The sequence below is a fragment of the Neoarius graeffei genome, chromosome 1 (assembly GCF_027579695.1).
Source record: "Neoarius graeffei isolate fNeoGra1 chromosome 1, fNeoGra1.pri, whole genome shotgun sequence".
Classification (NCBI taxonomy): Eukaryota; Metazoa; Chordata; class Actinopteri; order Siluriformes; family Ariidae; genus Neoarius; species Neoarius graeffei.
The window spans coordinates 25,254,201-25,265,038 of NC_083569.1; the positions used below are offsets into that span (position 1 = coordinate 25,254,201).

At 52.0% G+C, this 10,838-nt stretch overlaps 6 non-coding genes across 6 annotated transcripts; all 6 read right to left on the reverse strand.

Moving 5' to 3' along the window:
* Positions 1 to 1,812: 1,812 nt before the first annotated feature.
* Positions 1,813 to 1,895, reverse strand: trnal-caa (transfer RNA leucine (anticodon CAA)). Its single transcript has one exon. It is a non-coding gene; the product is annotated as a tRNA-Leu (tRNA).
* A 1,421-nt stretch (positions 1,896 to 3,316) lies between these two features.
* On the reverse strand, positions 3,317 to 3,399 carry trnal-caa (transfer RNA leucine (anticodon CAA)). Its single transcript has one exon. It is a non-coding gene; the product is annotated as a tRNA-Leu (tRNA).
* A 1,421-nt stretch (positions 3,400 to 4,820) lies between these two features.
* Positions 4,821 to 4,903, reverse strand: trnal-caa (transfer RNA leucine (anticodon CAA)). Its single transcript has one exon. It is a non-coding gene; the product is annotated as a tRNA-Leu (tRNA).
* Positions 4,904 to 6,324: 1,421 nt separating this feature from the next.
* trnal-caa (transfer RNA leucine (anticodon CAA)) lies at positions 6,325 to 6,407 on the reverse strand. Its single transcript has one exon. It is a non-coding gene; the product is annotated as a tRNA-Leu (tRNA).
* Positions 6,408 to 7,828: 1,421 nt separating this feature from the next.
* On the reverse strand, positions 7,829 to 7,911 carry trnal-caa (transfer RNA leucine (anticodon CAA)). The gene has a single exon. It is a non-coding gene; the product is annotated as a tRNA-Leu (tRNA).
* Positions 7,912 to 9,332: 1,421 nt separating this feature from the next.
* trnal-caa (transfer RNA leucine (anticodon CAA)) lies at positions 9,333 to 9,415 on the reverse strand. Its single transcript has one exon. It is a non-coding gene; the product is annotated as a tRNA-Leu (tRNA).
* Between the last annotated feature and the right edge of the window lie 1,423 nt (positions 9,416 to 10,838).

Genomic DNA, 10,838 nt, shown 5'->3' on the forward strand with positions numbered 1-10,838 from the left:
AAATCTTCCCATAAACAAATTACGTGGATAACCAGAAAATCTTCCCAAAACCAATTACGAGGATAACCAGAAAATCTTCCCATAAACCAATTATGAGGATAACCAGAAAATCTTCCCGTAAACCAATTACGAGGATAACCAAACAAAAATCTTCCCGTAAACCAATTACAAGGATAACCAAACAAAATCTTCCCGTAAACCAATTACGAGGATAACCAAACAAAATCTTATAAATAGATAACTGGGTTTTTCTGATACTACCAACCAGGCGGAAGTCCCCCCCAACTAATCAATTAAAAGAGACCCTTACCTGATTGGAAGTATCCCTGTACTGGCCACCAAATTGAAAGGGTTCCCCCAGGTGGAACGGTCAACTTCTCAAGACCAATGCCCTCGTGCCACCTGCAGAATTCTGGGGCGAAAAAACACCGCAAAAAACAGAGAACCAGAGATCGGTTTCACTGCTGTTTATTCACAGTTTTCTCACCAAAGATGAAATATTACAAACAACCTTTTATAACAAATTATAATCTCTCTAAACGGCAGCTGTGTTTATGTATTGTCTAACGAATGTGTGTGTGTGTGTGTGTGTGTAAAATGTGTGTGTGTGTTTGTGTGTGACCATGGCTATGTACGTGCGTGTAGAGGGGTGGGTGTAGGATGTGTGTGTGTGTGTGTGTGTGTTTGAAAAGGATATCTTGTGCTAAGTCAGCAATCATGGAGTTCCTTAATTCCATTAATGTGTGTGTGTGTGTAAATGAAACCTTCAATCATAAGCAAAATAATATTTCATATCAACGGATGTTTCAGCATTTATGCACGTCAAAGCGCGAAATGTTTTTATGACAATTCTACAATGTTTAGTCTTAGCAAAGAAGTGTGTGTCTTCTCCACTGGAGGAAGGTCAGGTTACACAGGGATAGTTTAAATTCACTGTTATAATAAACGATCTTAAAAAGCTCTAAAATATTAAATCAAAAAGTCTTAACAATCCTAAATCACGTGTAGCTATAAATCTAACTTAAATCATGGCTTTAAATCTAACAACAACCATCTGTGGGCAGCGCTGCTAAATAAAGCCAGGGTTGTATAATGAAACCCTAGAATGGACTGCAATGACCAGTATTCACCCATCGTATGGCAAACAGAATCTCAAACTTACTCGTAAGCATGCTAAATTGCGTAGGGAAACATCAAGGCATCCGTTTCAGCACCTTAAGATGCAAAACTGCATTTCGGCGTGGTATCAGCACACCATCCGGAACATCAGTAAACAGGACGTAACTGACATCAGGACGGAGATAGAAGAACGCATCCCCGCTGGATACCGCTAGCCGAACACTGCTCCTTAGTCCGCTCGGGCACACACCAAAGGGCACACACGCATCGTTGACCACACGCAAGTCTTGTGCTGACCACGTGAGTTGGCAATGCACTTGGGTCACTGCTCAAATACCTATGGGCGGTGATCAAAAGAAGATCGCCATCCTGTTTCACTCCGAGAGCACAGGGGCTCTGGCGAAACCGATCCACCGCCAGCCAGACCGTCACGGGTAGCACTCGACGCGCTTCAAGTTTCACACCGCACGTAGACAGCAGGGTTCGAACCTGCGCGGGGAAACTCCAACGGATTTCAAGTCTGCGGCCATGACTACGGGAGGTGCCCAAATTCGTGAACGACAAAAAAAAAGAACACCGCTTTTTTTGGGCAGAGACTTCCATTTTGCCCACGCGATGTCAAAACACCCCCCCACACAGGCTGTTTGCACCAAGCACGGGCCACGAGGCCCATCAACAACCCGCTGCAGCAAATGTCAGAAGTGGGATTCGAACCCACGCCTCCAGAGGAGACTGCAACTTGAACGCAGCGCCTTAGACCGCTCGGCCACCCTGACTTGCCACACCTAGCCCGAATCCGGCGTAGAACATGCTGAGGTCTCATGCTGCTCTCGCGCGTGGGCCATGCGCTTGGCTCACTATTGCAATACTCTGGGCAGTGCTTTTACAAGTTTGCAGAAAACACGGGCTTTCCGGCAAACGTTTTACGACGGTGCTTTGACTCGACCCGTCCGGGAGAGAAGCCCTCTCCGTTTAGGACAGATACCTGGACTTGGAACCGCTCCCTCTTTTGCCAGACAAGCTCGGGTCAAAGCCGCCACGGAACAAGGCTCCGGCTGCCTTTCAACAAACCCAATTTCAGATGGCGTCAGCAGCATACTCAAAGCAGCGTGGGAGACGTCGAGTGGACGTCGAGGACATCGCTTTCACCAGGTGGCCACGACTGCACACGGGGCCTCGGGACAGCGTGGACAAATTATCAGGAGATGCTTCGGTGCATTTTGTTTCAAAACGCATACGCTTCAGGGAGGCAAAATCCTCAGGTTGGACGTGAACTAGCCTACGGCCTAGCCTCGTTGATTCACTGGATGTACAACCGTCTGTTGCAGAGACTTCGGTGCATTTTGTTTCAAAACGCATACGCTTCAGGGAGGCAAAATCCTCAGGTTGGACGTGAACGAGCCTACGGCCTAGCCTCGTTGATTCACTGGATGTACAACCGTCTGTGGGCAGCGCTGCTAAATAAGGCCAGTCTTGTAAAATGAAACCCTAGAATGGACTGCAATGACCAGTTTTCACCCATCGTATGGCAAAGGGAATCTCAAACTTACTCGTAAGCATGCTAAATTACGTAGGGAAACATCAAGGCATCCGTTTCAGCACCTTAAGATGCAAAACTGCATTTCGGTGTGGTATCAGCACACCATCCGGAACATCAGTAAACAGGACGTAACTGACATCAGGACGGAGATAGAAGAACGCATCCCCGCTGGATACCGCTAGCCGAACACTGCTCCTTAGTCCGCTCGGGCACACACCAAAGAGAGACGCATCGTTGACCACACGCAAGTCTTGTGCTGACCACGTGAGTTGGCAATGCACTTGGGTCACTGCTCAAATACCTATGGGCGGTGATCAAAAGAAGATCGCCATCCTGTTTCACTCCGAGAGCACAGGGGCTCTGGCGAAACCGATCCACCGCCAGCCAGACCGTCACGGGTAGCACTCGACGCGCTTCAAGTTTCACACCGCACGTAGACAGCAGGGTTCGAACCTGCGCGGGGAAACTCCAACGGATTTCAAGTCTGCGGCCATGACTACGGGAGGTGCCCAAATTCGTGAACGACAAAAAAAAAGAACACCGCTTTTTTTGGGCAGAGACTTCCATTTTGCCCACGCGATGTCAAAACACCCCCCCACACAGGCTGTTTGCACCAAGCACGGGCCACGAGGCCCATCAACAACCCGCTGCAGCAAATGTCAGAAGTGGGATTCGAACCCACGCCTCCAGAGGAGACTGCAACTTGAACGCAGCGCCTTAGACCGCTCGGCCACCCTGACTTGCCACACCTAGCCCGAATCCGGCGTAGAACATGCTGAGGTCTCATGCTGCTCTCGCGCGTGGGCCATGCGCTTGGCTCACTATTGCAATACTCTGGGCAGTGCTTTTACAAGTTTGCAGAAAACACGGGCTTTCCGGCAAACGTTTTACGACGGTGCTTTGACTCGACCCGTCCGGGAGAGAAGCCCTCTCCGTTTAGGACAGATACCTGGACTTGGAACCGCTCCCTCTTTTGCCAGACAAGCTCGGGTCAAAGCCGCCACGGAACAAGGCTCCGGCTGCCTTTCAACAAACCCAATTTCAGATGGCGTCAGCAGCATACTCAAAGCAGCGTGGGAGACGTCGAGTGGACGTCGAGGACATCGCTTTCACCAGGTGGCCACGACTGCACACGGGGCCTCGGGACAGCGTGGACAAATTATCAGGAGATGCTTCGGTGCATTTTGTTTCAAAACGCATACGCTTCAGGGAGGCAAAATCCTCAGGTTGGACGTGAACTAGCCTACGGCCTAGCCTCGTTGATTCACTGGATGTACAACCGTCTGTTGCAGAGACTTCGGTGCATTTTGTTTCAAAACGCATACGCTTCAGGGAGGCAAAATCCTCAGGTTGGACGTGAACGAGCCTACGGCCTAGCCTCGTTGATTCACTGGATGTACAACCGTCTGTGGGCAGCGCTGCTAAATAAGGCCAGTCTTGTAAAATGAAACCCTAGAATGGACTGCAATGACCAGTTTTCACCCATCGTATGGCAAAGGGAATCTCAAACTTACTCGTAAGCATGCTAAATTACGTAGGGAAACATCAAGGCATCCGTTTCAGCACCTTAAGATGCAAAACTGCATTTCGGTGTGGTATCAGCACACCATCCGGAACATCAGTAAACAGGACGTAACTGACATCAGGACGGAGATAGAAGAACGCATCCCCGCTGGATACCGCTAGCCGAACACTGCTCCTTAGTCCGCTCGGGCACACACCAAAGAGAGACGCATCGTTGACCACACGCAAGTCTTGTGCTGACCACGTGAGTTGGCAATGCACTTGGGTCACTGCTCAAATACCTATGGGCGGTGATCAAAAGAAGATCGCCATCCTGTTTCACTCCGAGAGCACAGGGGCTCTGGCGAAACCGATCCACCGCCAGCCAGACCGTCACGGGTAGCACTCGACGCGCTTCAAGTTTCACACCGCACGTAGACAGCAGGGTTCGAACCTGCGCGGGGAAACTCCAACGGATTTCAAGTCTGCGGCCATGACTACGGGAGGTGCCCAAATTCGTGAACGACAAAAAAAAAGAACACCGCTTTTTTTGGGCAGAGACTTCCATTTTGCCCACGCGATGTCAAAACACCCCCCCACACAGGCTGTTTGCACCAAGCACGGGCCACGAGGCCCATCAACAACCCGCTGCAGCAAATGTCAGAAGTGGGATTCGAACCCACGCCTCCAGAGGAGACTGCAACTTGAACGCAGCGCCTTAGACCGCTCGGCCACCCTGACTTGCCACACCTAGCCCGAATCCGGCGTAGAACATGCTGAGGTCTCATGCTGCTCTCGCGCGTGGGCCATGCGCTTGGCTCACTATTGCAATACTCTGGGCAGTGCTTTTACAAGTTTGCAGAAAACACGGGCTTTCCGGCAAACGTTTTACGACGGTGCTTTGACTCGACCCGTCCGGGAGAGAAGCCCTCTCCGTTTAGGACAGATACCTGGACTTGGAACCGCTCCCTCTTTTGCCAGACAAGCTCGGGTCAAAGCCGCCACGGAACAAGGCTCCGGCTGCCTTTCAACAAACCCAATTTCAGATGGCGTCAGCAGCATACTCAAAGCAGCGTGGGAGACGTCGAGTGGACGTCGAGGACATCGCTTTCACCAGGTGGCCACGACTGCACACGGGGCCTCGGGACAGCGTGGACAAATTATCAGGAGATGCTTCGGTGCATTTTGTTTCAAAACGCATACGCTTCAGGGAGGCAAAATCCTCAGGTTGGACGTGAACTAGCCTACGGCCTAGCCTCGTTGATTCACTGGATGTACAACCGTCTGTTGCAGAGACTTCGGTGCATTTTGTTTCAAAACGCATACGCTTCAGGGAGGCAAAATCCTCAGGTTGGACGTGAACGAGCCTACGGCCTAGCCTCGTTGATTCACTGGATGTACAACCGTCTGTGGGCAGCGCTGCTAAATAAGGCCAGTCTTGTAAAATGAAACCCTAGAATGGACTGCAATGACCAGTTTTCACCCATCGTATGGCAAAGGGAATCTCAAACTTACTCGTAAGCATGCTAAATTACGTAGGGAAACATCAAGGCATCCGTTTCAGCACCTTAAGATGCAAAACTGCATTTCGGTGTGGTATCAGCACACCATCCGGAACATCAGTAAACAGGACGTAACTGACATCAGGACGGAGATAGAAGAACGCATCCCCGCTGGATACCGCTAGCCGAACACTGCTCCTTAGTCCGCTCGGGCACACACCAAAGAGAGACGCATCGTTGACCACACGCAAGTCTTGTGCTGACCACGTGAGTCGGCAATGCACTTGGGTCACTGCTCAAATACCTATGGGCGGTGATCAAAAGAAGATCGCCATCCTGTTTCACTCCGAGAGCACAGGGGCTCTGGCGAAACCGATCCACCGCCAGCCAGACCGTCACGGGGAGCACTCGACGCGCTTCAAGTTTCACACCGCACGTAGACAGCAGGGTTCGAACCTGCGCGGGGAAACCCCAACGGATTTCAAGTCTGCGGCCATGACTACGGGAGGTGCCCAAATTCGTGAACGACAAAAAAAAAGAACACCGCTTTTTTTGGGCAGAGACTTCCATTTTGCCCACGCGATGGCAAAACACCCCCCCACACAGGCTGTTTGCACCAAGCACGGGCCACGAGGCCCATCAACAACCCACTGCAGCAAATGTCAGAAGTGGGATTCGAACCCACGCCTCCAGAGGAGACTGCAACTTGAACGCAGCGCCTTAGACCGCTCGGCCACCCTGACTTGCCACACCTAGCCCGAATCCGGCGTAGAACATGCTGAGGTCTCATGCTGCTCTCGCGCGTGGGCCATGCGCTTGGCTCACTATTGCAATACTCTGGGCAGTGCTTTTACAAGTTTGCAGAAAACACGGGCTTTCCGGCAAACGTTTTACGACGGTGCTTTGACTCGACCCATCCGGGAGAGAAGCCCTCTCCGTTTAGGACAGATACCTGGACTTGGAACCGCTCCCTCTTTTGCCAGACAAGCTCGGGTCAAAGCCGCCACGGAACAAGGCTCCGACTGCCTTTCAACAAACCCAATTTCAGATGGCGTCAGCAGCATACTCAAAGCAGCGTGGGAGACGTCGAGTGGACGTCGAGGACATCGCTTTCACCAGGTGGCCACGACTGCACACGGGGCCTCGGGACAGCGTGGACAAATTATCAGGAGATGCTTCGGTGCATTTTGTTTCAAAACGCATACGCTTCAGGGAGGCAAAATCCTCAGGTTGGACGTGAACTAGCCTACGGCCTAGCCTCGTTGATTCACTGGATGTACAACCGTCTGTTGCAGAGACTTCGGTGCATTTTGTTTCAAAACGCATACGCTTCAGGGAGGCAAAATCCTCAGGTTGGACGTGAACGAGCCTACGGCCTAGCCTCGTTGATTCACTGGATGTACAACCGTCTGTGGGCAGCGCTGCTAAATAAGGCCAGTCTTGTAAAATGAAACCCTAGAATGGACTGCAATGACCAGTTTTCACCCATCGTATGGCAAAGGGAATCTCAAACTTACTCGTAAGCATGCTAAATTACGTAGGGAAACATCAAGGCATCCGTTTCAGCACCTTAAGATGCAAAACTGCATTTCGGTGTGGTATCAGCACACCATCCGGAACATCAGTAAACAGGACGTAACTGACATCAGGACGGAGATAGAAGAACGCATCCCCGCTGGATACCGCTAGCCGAACACTGCTCCTTAGTCCGCTCGGGCACACACCAAAGAGAGACGCATCGTTGACCACACGCAAGTCTTGTGCTGACCACGTGAGTTGGCAATGCACTTGGGTCACTGCTCAAATACCTATGGGCGGTGATCAAAAGAAGATCGCCATCCTGTTTCACTCCGAGAGCACAGGGGCTCTGGCGAAACCGATCCACCGCCAGCCAGACCGTCACGGGTAGCACTCGACGCGCTTCAAGTTTCACACCGCACGTAGACAGCAGGGTTCGAACCTGCGCGGGGAAACTCCAACGGATTTCAAGTCTGCGGCCATGACTACGGGAGGTGCCCAAATTCGTGAACGACAAAAAAAAAGAACACCGCTTTTTTTGGGCAGAGACTTCCATTTTGCCCACGCGATGTCAAAACACCCCCCCACACAGGCTGTTTGCACCAAGCACGGGCCACGAGGCCCATCAACAACCCGCTGCAGCAAATGTCAGAAGTGGGATTCGAACCCACGCCTCCAGAGGAGACTGCAACTTGAACGCAGCGCCTTAGACCGCTCGGCCACCCTGACTTGCCACACCTAGCCCGAATCCGGCGTAGAACATGCTGAGGTCTCATGCTGCTCTCGCGCGTGGGCCATGCGCTTGGCTCACTATTGCAATACTCTGGGCAGTGCTTTTACAAGTTTGCAGAAAACACGGGCTTTCCGGCAAACGTTTTACGACGGTGCTTTGACTCGACCCGTCCGGGAGAGAAGCCCTCTCCGTTTAGGACAGATACCTGGACTTGGAACCGCTCCCTCTTTTGCCAGACAAGCTCGGGTCAAAGCCGCCACGGAACAAGGCTCCGGCTGCCTTTCAACAAACCCAATTTCAGATGGCGTCAGCAGCATACTCAAAGCAGCGTGGGAGACGTCGAGTGGACGTCGAGGACATCGCTTTCACCAGGTGGCCACGACTGCACACGGGGCCTCGGGACAGCGTGGACAAATTATCAGGAGATGCTTCGGTGCATTTTGTTTCAAAACGCATACGCTTCAGGGAGGCAAAATCCTCAGGTTGGACGTGAACTAGCCTACGGCCTAGCCTCGTTGATTCACTGGATGTACAACCGTCTGTTGCAGAGACTTCGGTGCATTTTGTTTCAAAACGCATACGCTTCAGGGAGGCAAAATCCTCAGGTTGGACGTGAACGAGCCTACGGCCTAGCCTCGTTGATTCACTGGATGTACAACCGTCTGTGGGCAGCGCTGCTAAATAAGGCCAGTCTTGTAAAATGAAACCCTAGAATGGACTGCAATGACCAGTTTTCACCCATCGTATGGCAAAGGGAATCTCAAACTTACTCGTAAGCATGCTAAATTACGTAGGGAAACATCAAGGCATCCGTTTCAGCACCTTAAGATGCAAAACTGCATTTCGGTGTGGTATCAGCACACCATCCGGAACATCAGTAAACAGGACGTAACTGACATCAGGACGGAGATAGAAGAACGCATCCCCGCTGGATACCGCTAGCCGAACACTGCTCCTTAGTCCGCTCGGGCACACACCAAAGAGAGACGCATCGTTGACCACACGCAAGTCTTGTGCTGACCACGTGAGTTGGCAATGCACTTGGGTCACTGCTCAAATACCTATGGGCGGTGATCAAAAGAAGATCGCCATCCTGTTTCACTCCGAGAGCACAGGGGCTCTGGCGAAACCGATCCACCGCCAGCCAGACCGTCACGGGTAGCACTCGACGCGCTTCAAGTTTCACACCGCACGTAGACAGCAGGGTTCGAACCTGCGCGGGGAAACTCCAACGGATTTCAAGTCTGCGGCCATGACTACGGGAGGTGCCCAAATTCGTGAACGACAAAAAAAAAGAACACCGCTTTTTTTGGGCAGAGACTTCCATTTTGCCCACGCGATGGCAAAACACCCCCCCACACAGGCTGTTTGCACCAAGCACGGGCCACGAGGCCCATCAACAACCCACTGCAGCAAATGTCAGAAGTGGGATTCGAACCCACGCCTCCAGAGGAGACTGCAACTTGAACGCAGCGCCTTAGACCGCTCGGCCACCCTGACTTGCCACACCTAGCCCGAATCCGGCATAGAACATGCTGAGGTCTCATGCTGCTCTCGCGCGTGGGCCATGCGCTTGGCTCACTATTGCAATACTCTGGGCAGTGCTTTTACAAGTTTGCAGAAAACACGGGCTTTCCGGCAAACGTTTTACGACGGTGCTTTGACTCGACCCATCCGGGAGAGAAGCCCTCTCCGTTTAGGACAGATACCTGGACTTGGAACCGCTCCCTCTTTTGCCAGACAAGCTCGGGTCAAAGCCGCCACGGAACAAGGCTCCGGCTGCCTTTCAACAAACCCAATTTCAGATGGCGTCAGCAGCATACTCAAAGCAGCGTGGGAGACGTCGAGTGGACGTCGAGGACATCGCTTTCACCAGGTGGCCACGACTGCACACGGGGCCTCGGGACAGCGTGGACAAATTATCAGGAGATGCTTCGGTGCATTTTGTTTCAAAACGCATACGCTTCAGGGAGGCAAAATCCTCAGGTTGGACGTGAACTAGCCTACGGCCTAGCCTCGTTGATTCACTGGATGTACAACCGTCTGTTGCAGAGACTTCGGTGCATTTTGTTTCAAAACGCATACGCTTCAGGGAGGCAAAATCCTCAGGTTGGACGTGAACGAGCCTACGGCCTAGCCTCGTTGATTCACTGGATGTACAACCGTCTGTGGGCAGCGCTGCTAAATAAGGCCAGTCTTGTAAAATGAAACCCTAGAATGGACTGCAATGACCAGTTTTCACCCATCGTATGGCAAAGGGAATCTCAAACTTACTCGTAAGCATGCTAAATTACGTAGGGAAACATCAAGGCATCCGTTTCAGCACCTTAAGATGCAAAACTGCATTTCGGTGTGGTATCAGCACACCATCCGGAACATCAGTAAACAGGACGTAACTGACATCAGGACGGAGATAGAAGAACGCATCCCCGCTGGATACCGCTAGCCGAACACTGCTCCTTAGTCCGCTCGGGCACACACCAAAGAGAGACGCATCGTTGACCACACGCAAGTCTTGTGCTGACCACGTGAGTCGGCAATGCACTTGGGTCACTGCTCAAATACCTATGGGCGGTGATCAAAAGAAGATCGCCATCCTGTTTCACTCCGAGAGCACAGGGGCTCTGGCGAAACCGATCCACCGCCAGCCAGACCGTCACGGGTAGCACTCGACGCGCTTCAAGTTTCACACCGCACGTAGACAGCAGGGTTCGAACCTGCGCGGGGAAACCCCAACGGATTTCAAGTCTGCGGCCATGACTACGGGAGGTGCCCAAATTCGTGAACGAAAAAAAAAAAAAGAACACCGCTTTTTTTGGGCAGAGACTTCCATTTTGCCCACGCGATGTCAAAACACCCCCCCACACAGGCTGTTTGCACCAAGCACGGGCCACGAGGCCCATCAACAACCCGCTGCAGCAAA